At 47.2% G+C, this 10,328-nt stretch overlaps 1 long non-coding RNA gene across 1 annotated transcript; it reads left to right on the top strand.

The window, feature by feature from the left end:
* The first annotated feature begins 7,656 nt into the window (after positions 1-7,656).
* Positions 7,657-9,320, top strand: LOC115330710. The gene is made up of 3 exons (XR_005716215.1): positions 7,657-7,716; positions 8,344-8,442; positions 9,283-9,320. It is a non-coding gene; the product is annotated as an uncharacterized LOC115330710 (long non-coding RNA).
* Positions 9,321-10,328: the final 1,008 nt, after the last annotated feature.

Here is a 10,328-nt window from a genome sequence, read left to right as displayed (position 1 = left end):
AGATCGGTCTATTGTCGGCGAGCGGCTGATGGAACATATGTCGGAATAAGCGTGATTTGTGCTTCAGACTTTCGGACGGCACTGGAAGGCGCGAGTGGAGTGAACAACAGTCTAAACATAACAAGAAAAAGAAAACTGCCAAAAATGACAATGAAGCTTTACTTTAGCCTTGCCAGTGGTCACCCGGCGGCCTAAACTAGTCGAAGTTTATATGCTAGTGCTTCCTAAATCTATGCAAACTATTTCATGCACGCTAGAACAAAATCTACAAAGGAAACACCAAATACACTTAGCTTCGCACGCCCTCGGAAGAGCTGCCGCAAACACGCCTGCTTCGCTCGACAGCCAGGACAGCTGCCAGCGACAAGTTCCTTTGCGTCACGACCGCCACGGAGCAAGCAGCCAGGGGCACAAAGAGCCGACCATCAAGGCCGAACGGCCGAGCGAGGCGCGGGAAGAACTTGGAAGACCAAAAGGAGGAGTAGAAAGGAAAGGAAACAGTACAGCAGAGGAAACGAGCTGGCAAGGAGGATAAATTCGTCTCCGAGAGATATTTCTCGTTGGGACCCATGTTGGGACCGTTCGCCGCACTTCAAGATGGACGATCACTGATCTCCTCCCGAGATCCCGAAGCGCGCGCGCATTCGCTCACTTCGGGAACTCGGAGGACATGTTTGGTGGATCGCGCTTCCCCGCTTGGTCGCTGCAGGCACGACCAACTCTGCTGCAGGCGCTGCAGCGCGAGCACTATGAGCGCGAGTGCGGCCACCGGGCGGCCCTCTTGCATGCAACAAAATCGCATTCTCGCTAGCGTTGCAGAGGCTTGCGGCTGCGTGGTGAAGACACTACTCGTTCGTCGTCATTCGCCGAAGAAGTTTTTCTAAAACTCTAGCGGTGAGACTTGGCATTGAGAACACAGTAATTTCTACGAAAGCGCAGTGGAGTAGGTAAAAGACACAACTCGTCGAAAGCAAGTGCCCCCGGTCCGCGGCGTGATCAAAGCCTTCTTGGCACGCCGAACTGCTGCGTCTCTGTGCCTTTGCGCGCATGGATACCGGTCCAGAACTGACGCCGTGTTGATGTTTTTAGCTTATACATGGTAAATAAAGCTATTTATAATATTATTATTATTATCATCATCATTATTTTTATTATTACTTTACGGTGTCGCCGGACACAAGTCGCTGTTCGTCGCTCTATGTAAGATGAGGCTATTAAGCGGAGCGTGTGCTAGCACTATCTTCGTCTCATCACATACCAGAACTACGAGCGAATAAGAGTAAACAAAAAACAAGCGCAACGCTTTGAAATTGACTGCTATGAACTTGACGCACAATCGTGAAGTGACAGCGTCGTGCAAAACAACATGCTCGGGCTGGTAGCATCGGCGCCGGTCACACTTACGACGCAAAATGGTAATGAAAAACATATTTCAAAACATGAGGTACATGCTATACTCGTTCTCAATTGTCGCTTTCGCTATGGGATGAACAAAAATCACTTTGGGTACTTACTCTTCAAGCTGCAACCGCTTGGGTGGCATACTGCAAGAAATCTCTAGAGGACGCTATACTCCGTACCACGACCCTCCGTACAGCCAAGCTGCTGGGAAGAGAGCGCGTATGCCAACCTGTTCAAGAGGAGAAACGGAAGAAAAGTGATGTGGACTCCCCCGTTCCTCCTTTCCCTCCTCGTGAGCAGGTCGGGATACACTCTCTCTGCTGTAGCATTACCAGGCGGCTCATTAGGATACAAGGCCTCCGCACCGCTGAGACGCGCTAAGCGGTGCGGTCCTTCCACATCCGCTTCCCCAGGCAGTTTATTTAACGAAACGAATGCACCGCACAGGCTGCACATTTGCTCGAAGTTGAGGCTTGCGACATAGAGACCGGCGTCGTTGGCCACAACATCGCTCTCGCCTAGGGCGGACGATGCTTGCCTGGCGTGAATGTGCCGACTCTTTTGGATGCCTTGATGGCACACTTGAAGGTGTAGGTCAATTATCATTCTTGACAAAAGCGTCACGCGACAGCTTGGCTATTGAACTAATTTTTGACAGTCTATATACGTAAATCAACATTTTGACTCATGTGCTGAACGCAATAATATCAACATTACTCACTGCAGCGATTAAGGAAGTCAACTAAGTACGCTTAAGGGGTTTCCCCAGGAATGAAATTTGCGGGGGGGGGGGGGGGGGGGGGGGGGGGCCTTGAGAATAGAGGAGTCGTTGCGAATTAAAGGAGTCATGAAACGCTTTTCCAACTTTTTCCTGTTTAGCTTTCCTCCTCAACTCATAAATCGCGCATTCTACCAAACAGTTGAAGAAGACGGAAAGGGGGGTCTCGTTTCTGCAACGGAATCTCGTTTCTGCAGCCGGACACAGCCATTGCCCCCCTTGAAGATTATCCCGTCGCTCGAAATTCAGACAAAAGTTGCTTTCCCCACCTCGTTCACCCCGAAGCTGACAGTGCGGTGGGAGCTACGTGCTCCTTGGGACAGCCACACTTTTGCCACGTGATCACGCTCTCTCGCGCATAACGACGCGCAGAGAATAAAGTCAGGTGATGAGAGCGAGGTGGCTGATTGGTTCGGCAAGCGCGTAGCTTCCACCACAATGTCAGCTTAAGGGTGAAGGGATTGAGTGAGGTTCGGTGCCGTGTGACGTGCGTTTGGGCCCGATGACGCGCTGCGGGTGCCCGGTGACGCGCTGCGGGGTCCGCGGATGTATTACAGTGAAAAGGCAGAGAACTTACGAAGGGAAGGAGGTACAAAATAGTCCGATGTGTTTTCAAAATTTTCGTACCGAAAGTCAGGCTTTTAACTTTCTACTTTTTTTTCTTTTGGCCCACTGAACGATGTGCTATTAGTAAAATTCCAATGTAAATTGATTTACTCCAGCCCGAAATTCGTTTCATAGGCCCTTTGAGGAGGTGCCTTCAGAATAACAAGGGGGGTGTACAGCCCCCTAGGGGGTGTGTACGGAAATCACTGGTACGCTTTGAAACTAAGTGACTATGAGCACTTCAAAGTTGCTTCCACGGTGCATATGCTGTCGTTTTTCTCTCGCGCTTTTTTTAATATTTTGGTTGTTTTATTACTGAAAATAAAAGAGTGCAGATAAAAGAAGAAGAAAAAAAAAGACGGGAGGGAAGAAAAGAAAAATGCTATTGTAAGCAGTGATAGAGTGCAGGCGAGCTGGTAATTAATCAACATCTTGTAGACCCTGAAATGGGGAACGATAAAAAAAAATATGGATGACGACAACAAAATCTCAAACGCAGCTGAAATTTATTGATATGAGCACACCAATAAATAGACTTTCGAGCACATGGAGAAAGGGAAAGAACGAACTCAAACGGGCATAAACAAGACGATCCACGAGTTCGCTCCAGACAGCATAAGCTACCCCCCCCCCCTCCCCCCTCCAACACTTTCGAAGAGGAAGCCGACCACTTGAACAACGACAACCCCAAGGTCAACACACAAGGCGACCTCCAAACCGCTAAAGCCTAAGCTCCATTTTCTACTTCCAGCCATTTGCACTTGCGAGACCTTCGCTTACTAACACGGCTAAGCTTGGCGAGAGCTCTTCAGAGAGCCTATTTCTCACGCTGTCCACGGGCAGTGTCGTCACCTTCGTTTTGCTTGGGAATGTTGTGGGCCCGGCCCTTCGCCGTAGTTATCGAACAGAAAGAGAAACACGTGGGATTTTTAAATCCTTAACAAAACGAAAAGAAAAAAAGAACTGACATTGAAAAGGGGAAAGGGAGAAAGAGGAAAACCATGAAATTTCGGGGTGTGTTTTAACCCTTGAACCCTGGCTACGCCACTGGTAAGCGGCGCCAGCAGAGTAATAGCTCACGTTTGAACAATGCAGCCGCCACACCCAGGGCATACCCAATCTTTCTTGACTCAGTCGCTAGATGCTCCCGTCGCTCGGGTCGGCTCAAACCAGTCTTGGCCAGTAACTAGTTACTAGTAACGCGTTACCGGTAACTAGTTACTTATTTTCAGTAACTTTTACCCGTTACGTGTCACTCTTTAATGCTGGTAACTTGTAACTGTAACACTGTTACTTTTTTATTGGATGACTAACTGTTTAGGCCGTCAGTTACTTCTTTTTACTAAATAAATTGGACCCCGTTGCCGTGGACATGGTGAAATCGCCATCTTGAAGTATTTTTCTCAATACTCCTCGCTGACAAAAAAAAAAAAAAAAGACAAAGCGCGGCCACGCTTGAAACTAGCAGAAAATTGCCTGGTTTAGCCCACGACCGACAATGGACGGGGGACGTCTCAGCACGAAACCGGGAGGTGAAGGAGGCCGGCGGCCGCGGTGGTAGGGGCGGCAATTAATTTGTCTGTTTCACCGACTTCGGCTCACCCTTCTTATGGGGACCATCTGCGGGTGTTGGTGGTCCTGCGACATGTCTCCGAGTACTCCGTCTGAGATGTGACCCCCTCCCCCCCACCTCTCCCTTCCCCTTTGTCGGATATCTGTCCTGTCGTTTGTACACCCAGCCGCCTGCCGTTTCCTCTTCCCTCGAGGAATCAAGCCGTCCTCATACTTTGCAGAAAGTCGGCGCTTGCTTAACTTATTCATTCTCTTCGGGGCGGCTCGAGTAAACATGAAGACGGGTTCAAGTGGTATTGCCTTTTTCGTTGATAGCCTCAAGAAACACCCCAATGGAGGGACACTTCGTTGTGGAACCTATGCAGTGCTCGAGCTGAAGCGATTTTAGGGAAAACACGAGTCATAAGTGAGAGAAACAGCTCTTTTTGATGAGTTTTTCATAGCTGGAGTGCCGCGGTGGTCACCGCACACTCGTGGAGCACCAGACGGCCTTACTTTGCCTCCTTTCCCCCTATATTCTTGCGAAGCTGCTTGACTTCTTATGTTTAGGCCTGCTTCGGAGTATATCCCATAAGGCAATTATGCGACCATCTGTGTCCTCATTCGTTTTGAAGTGAAAAATAAACGAAAACGTTCACTGACGAGGGCCAATGACAATTTTGAAAAGCAATTGACTATAAGTGATAACAATTTTTGCAAATAAATTATGCACATAGAAATGTTGAAACGGCGAATGATGCAAAAAAGAAGCACCCTTCGGGCTTAATTTTCTATTTTCTCAGTTTACCTTTCTTCTCACTATAGTGTAACCAGGGATGGGCAAAATACATGCAAATATGTATCGAAATACAAATACAAAATACTTCGTCAAAAATGTATTTAATTGAAAATCTAATTACATTTCCAAAAAAGCATTTAAGTACAAGATACAAATACAACGAAATGTATTTGGTCTCATCCAAATACTTTTCCAAATACATTCCTCAAAATTTGCGTCAGCGACCTCAGGGCACCTGCAACGGGTTTCTGGGTATCTCATTTTAATTTTGCATCGCATACTCGGGAGTTAGTGTGCGAAGCTCTAGTAACGTAATATAAATATAATCACAAAAAAAATGTAATCAGCTTGGACGTAATAGGTGAAAAAAGTACAGAGCTTCAAGCAGCTTTTTTTGTCTATTACATTTTGGTATAGACCAACAAAGAACCGAGACGACCAAGACGCGCAGCACTAGCTAGAGAATTTTTTATTGTTGCAACTCGCACCAGTTACGAAAGTCTGGACGACCCGCGCATTTAGAATGTTCCAGGCAAAAATATGGATGGAAATCCGGCTGGAGAGCATCACATTAAGTTGTCACAGGCACTTATTTAGCCAGTCTGCCTGTGAACGTCGATTTCGTCACTATTCTTGCCGTGGGCTAGCGCCGTAATCACAAAGTCACTAAACGCTTGTGCTTGATTGAGAGACACCGCATTCGGTGCAGAACGTAGTTTTCTTCCTGCTCTGGACAGTGACAATAAATTTGAGGGATTTATTTTTGCACATGAAATTGTATTTAATTATAATTGTATTTGAAATACCCACGTTTTAGTATTTCAATACACACTTCAAATACATTACCCAATTTGTAATTAAATACAAATTCAAAATACACAAAGTATTTGAAATACTTTGTGTATTTCAAATACTTGTATTTGAAATACTGCCCATCCCTGAGTGTAACAAATGAAATATTATTTTGGATTGTGATTTCTTGTATCCATTGTTTTGTGCTGTAACGTCAAAGTAACGGCGTTATACTGTTTTGGAGCGACTGTAACTGTAACACCTTACTTTTCGAAGCCGGTAGCTGTAACAGAGTTACTTTTCCCCCTAGGTAACTGTAACTGTAACATTGTTACTTTTTACTGGTAACGTGCTCATGACTGCTTTGAACTAATGTTGCGGCAATATGCCACAAAGTAAAAGTGGTGGCGCCTTAGTAAATAAAGAACAATAGATCGGGACTCAATGGGGTCAGAATCTCGGATGTTGATCATCTGACAGAAACAAGAAGGTTATAATGGGCAGGAGGTGTCCCACAAAACGTACCCTCATTCTCTCGGCTATTCAGACTATCCTTTTCCTATGCTACAGTCTCTGGTAATTTCTGTTATTATTAGGAAACTCCGTTAGCGGACGTCGCCATGCAGTGGCGTAGCCAGGAATGGACCTTTTCCATATACCGACGGCACCGAGCGGTGGCTGCGCGAACTAAAAAATCGAGGAAGTGACCTGCGCTACCAATCAATAATGGGAGCTACGCTACCAGTTTCTTCGCTCTCTGAGGTGCGGCCACGCGAGCGGTACAAAGTACGCACCTAGGGACTTTCATACCTCGTGATCAGCTTCGTAGGGAAAACCAGGGGGAACCGGGGAACCCGCGAAAAACAAGCGAGCAAAGATGGCGACGGCGGCGGTCGGGTGTCGGGTGTGGAAGAGGTAGTCAGAAGCATAACGGTTCCAATGATGCCGCAGGATTGCGCATTCGGGAACTGCAAGAACGTCGCGAAACGCGGCAGCGGATGCCGTTTTTTTTGCTTCCCATCCGAACGGCTCCAACGCAAGAGGAGGAAGCTCTGGATCGCTGCCGTCACTGCTGTGAATCGAACAAATGAAGACTGTACTCCATGGCTGCCGCACTGGAACTCTCGAGTCTGCAGTGCGCACTTCATAACAGGTAAGTTGGAACGTTTATTCGAGAGGGAGCATCTCTCATGGGCAGGGCGTGTAAGGGCTCGATAACTGCAGCGGCTGTTGCGCTGACAGCAGGCTGGACGCTCGGCGTCGTGCCCTTCTCGTCGCAGCGCTTAAAAGTGCCTATACCTATTACCTACGGGTCTACCGGGTGCAGCTGCTTCACCGATGGGTGCGTGCAGATCATCGTGCACTCTACGGTACGCGGCCTCAGCAATGCACGCGCCATACCCATGTGTTCGCGACGAGTACGGCGCACGACCCGTCAGCTCGCGCCGACCACCGCATCAAACTGATTCAGTGAACCGCCATGAGCATTGTTTGAGCGCGACATATAATTCGTGGTTAAAAGAAATGGATCGTGACTATGCCGTCGCAAAATCTTGCTTGCAGTCACGCCAGATTAACGAACGGGGTGTTTAGGTAACGTGGTCAATGCAGTGATGTTTTTTTCTACGTTGACAATATAAATTGGGATGTGCTGCATCAACTCGCAAATGGCAACAGCATACCAAATGCAAACGTGGCTACCATCCAGGTGAGCCATCTCGCTGCGTCACCCATCCGGACTATGTGCCGAGCATCCTGAATATCCCCGTCGCTGGTGCCCGAGATCATGGTACGTGAAATGTTTTTCTTGATATTGACAGGTTGCACTGACGTAATTCGGTCCTCCTCTCTGTTTGTAAAACTGCCTCAGGCGTAGCCTTTACGTATTCCTTGCTGGTTCTGCAACCAGCAAGGAATACGGATATGACGTCAGGTGTAAGCCATGTACACTTGGCAACAACATTTTTTTGGAATATTAAAAGGCACAGCGGGACATCCTTGGTTAGCATCGTAGCGGAGGAAGCTCACGGGTGCCTGTAGTTTGGACTGCATTGCCAAGAAGAGCTGTCCCCGAGTATACCTAATCCAGGGGGGTGCCCCTCCCTCTAAAGTGTTGAATTTTTCTGGAGCCTCCTCTCCCTTCAGCCATCTATGACCTTTTGTCATGCCCCCCCTCCCCCTGTCCCACCCCCTCCCAAACAAATTCCTGGCTATGTGCCTGCCTACTATTGTGGTATCCCAATCTTATAATGTGATGTTTCCCACAGGTTTAACTGCAACCCAACCTCTGCAGCTGCATGACAATGGAGCCCAATGTTTGGCTTAGATAGATGACATTTGCAATTTGTTACATTACCTTTGGGATCCTACAAGAATGCAAGACCGTCCACATTAGTCTCTCCCTTATCTCTCCCAGGTCCAAGTGGCGTGCCAGCCCTCCAGGACTGCGACCACTCGCACTCTTCTTCTCCAGAGACCGACTGGTCACGGGATGAAGAAATGCATGCGGCGGCAGGTCTGTTCGTTGTTACTGCACGTCCCTTACCCCATTTTGACAAGGGATCTCTGCTTCTCTCATGCCGCACAGCGTGTAGACCCTTTCCGGAATTCAGTGCCATCTGGTGACTCAAATGGCAGTTTAACTTTTACCATACTAATGGCGGAAATGAACCTGTGTTTTGCAGTATTTTATGGTGCACCGTCACTTTTGTAAGTCAACGGTAAACGAGAATGTGTGCTGCACGGTATAGTTCTTTTTCAATCTCTTTCAATGTTGATGGCGAAAAAAATGCAACGAGTCGGAATGAAGCATTAACCGACAGACTCCTTGATGAAGCTCTATACATCTTCAAAAGTGGAAACAGTGCAAAAAAAAAATAACAAAGGAAGAGTAAAAGAAGGGCACCGACACAGCGCTGTGTCCGTGCACTTCTTTTACCTTTGTTAATGTTTTTGTGCTGCCTCCACTTTTTAAGATGATGAACCAACTCGCCCAACTTACCACCTTCTATACATCAAGGGGCTTTGAAGCCGAGTGTTTGCTACTAAGATATTTACTGAGCCCGAGTTAGAAATGAACACTTACGCAGATCTTGCATCCAAATCCTACTTTACGTCGCACTAACGTCTAGAATGTATTGGCCTCGAATCATCTGCTTAGGAGCATCTTCAACTTCTTCCTTCATCAGTAAACAGAAGGCTGCCATTATAGTATAGCACATATGCCATTTTTGAGATGATGATAATGATCAAAGTGGCCGGACCGAATTCTGAAAAGGGTCTATTGAGAATGTGCTACAACTTTTACCCCTGTGGTGTCTGAGAGCACCATTCGTTCGTCTGTGATCTCTTCCAGGACCCAGTGGCATGCCAGCAGTCCAGGATTGTGACCCCTTGCACTTCCCATCTCGCGAGACCAACTAGTCACGGGAAGAAGAAAGGCATGCAGCGACAGGTCTGTTAGTTGCTACTGCACGTTCCTTGCCTCATTTCGACTAGTGATCTCTGCTCCTCTTTTGCCGCACAAGGCATTGAGAGTGTGCTACAGCTTTTACATTTGGGGTGTCTGAGAGTATTATTGGTACGTTCGTTATCTCTCCCAGGTCCAGGTGGCGTGCCAGTCCTCCAGAACTGCGACTACTCGCACTCCCTTTCTCCAGAGACCGACTGGTCACAGGATGCAGAAAGGCATGCAGCGGCAGGTCTGTTTGTTGCCAGTGCTGGGCAGGGATACCCCAAAAAGTATTCGGGAATACAAAGGCTGAGATAAATGTGTTTTAAGACCAAAACACAGATACTGAGATACATTTGTCTTTATGCAACGGGATATCCCTGAGATACTTCAGCAATAACGGCGGAAAGGCATTCCAGAATACAGATACTCATAGAAATACATTTGTTCCCGAACGGTGCAACGTTTTGAGGGTGCAGTTCGTGGCGAACGCGAAAGGTAATTTATGCTTATGCTCTTTTTTTTTGTGCCATTTTATGCACTGCCCACTACCTCGAACTCCTTGACTATCATTAATTCCGTTAAAGAACATGTCACCCCTGTTGAGTTACATAGTTACAGAACGGTAAAGACTGCGTACCATGCTTGACAAAAGGCATCCGCCTGATATGAGCCCTATTTTGCCGTGAGGGCACATCTCAAACTGTCACATTATAAGCTTCTGAGTCACCCATAGTGTTGGGAGATTGGACAACAGGGCCATACTTTTTCTCCACTCAACTCCTGTACAGCGTTCGCTCTGCTAAATTGGAAAGAGTGGAGGACTTTGTGAGAGGAGCTGATTTTGTTATTCTTGCAAATAACATTCTTTAAACCACAATATCTTTTTTATTGTTGGTGACTAAGATGCATCATGTTATAGGGCAGGTTCATATTGTAAATTCCGAAGC

The sequence above is a fragment of the Ixodes scapularis genome, unplaced genomic scaffold, assembly GCF_016920785.2.
Source record: "Ixodes scapularis isolate PalLabHiFi unplaced genomic scaffold, ASM1692078v2 PGA_scaffold23__2_contigs__length_901104, whole genome shotgun sequence".
NCBI lineage: Eukaryota > Metazoa > Arthropoda > Arachnida > Ixodida > Ixodidae > Ixodes > Ixodes scapularis.
This window is presented reverse-complemented; position numbering and strand designations above follow the sequence as displayed.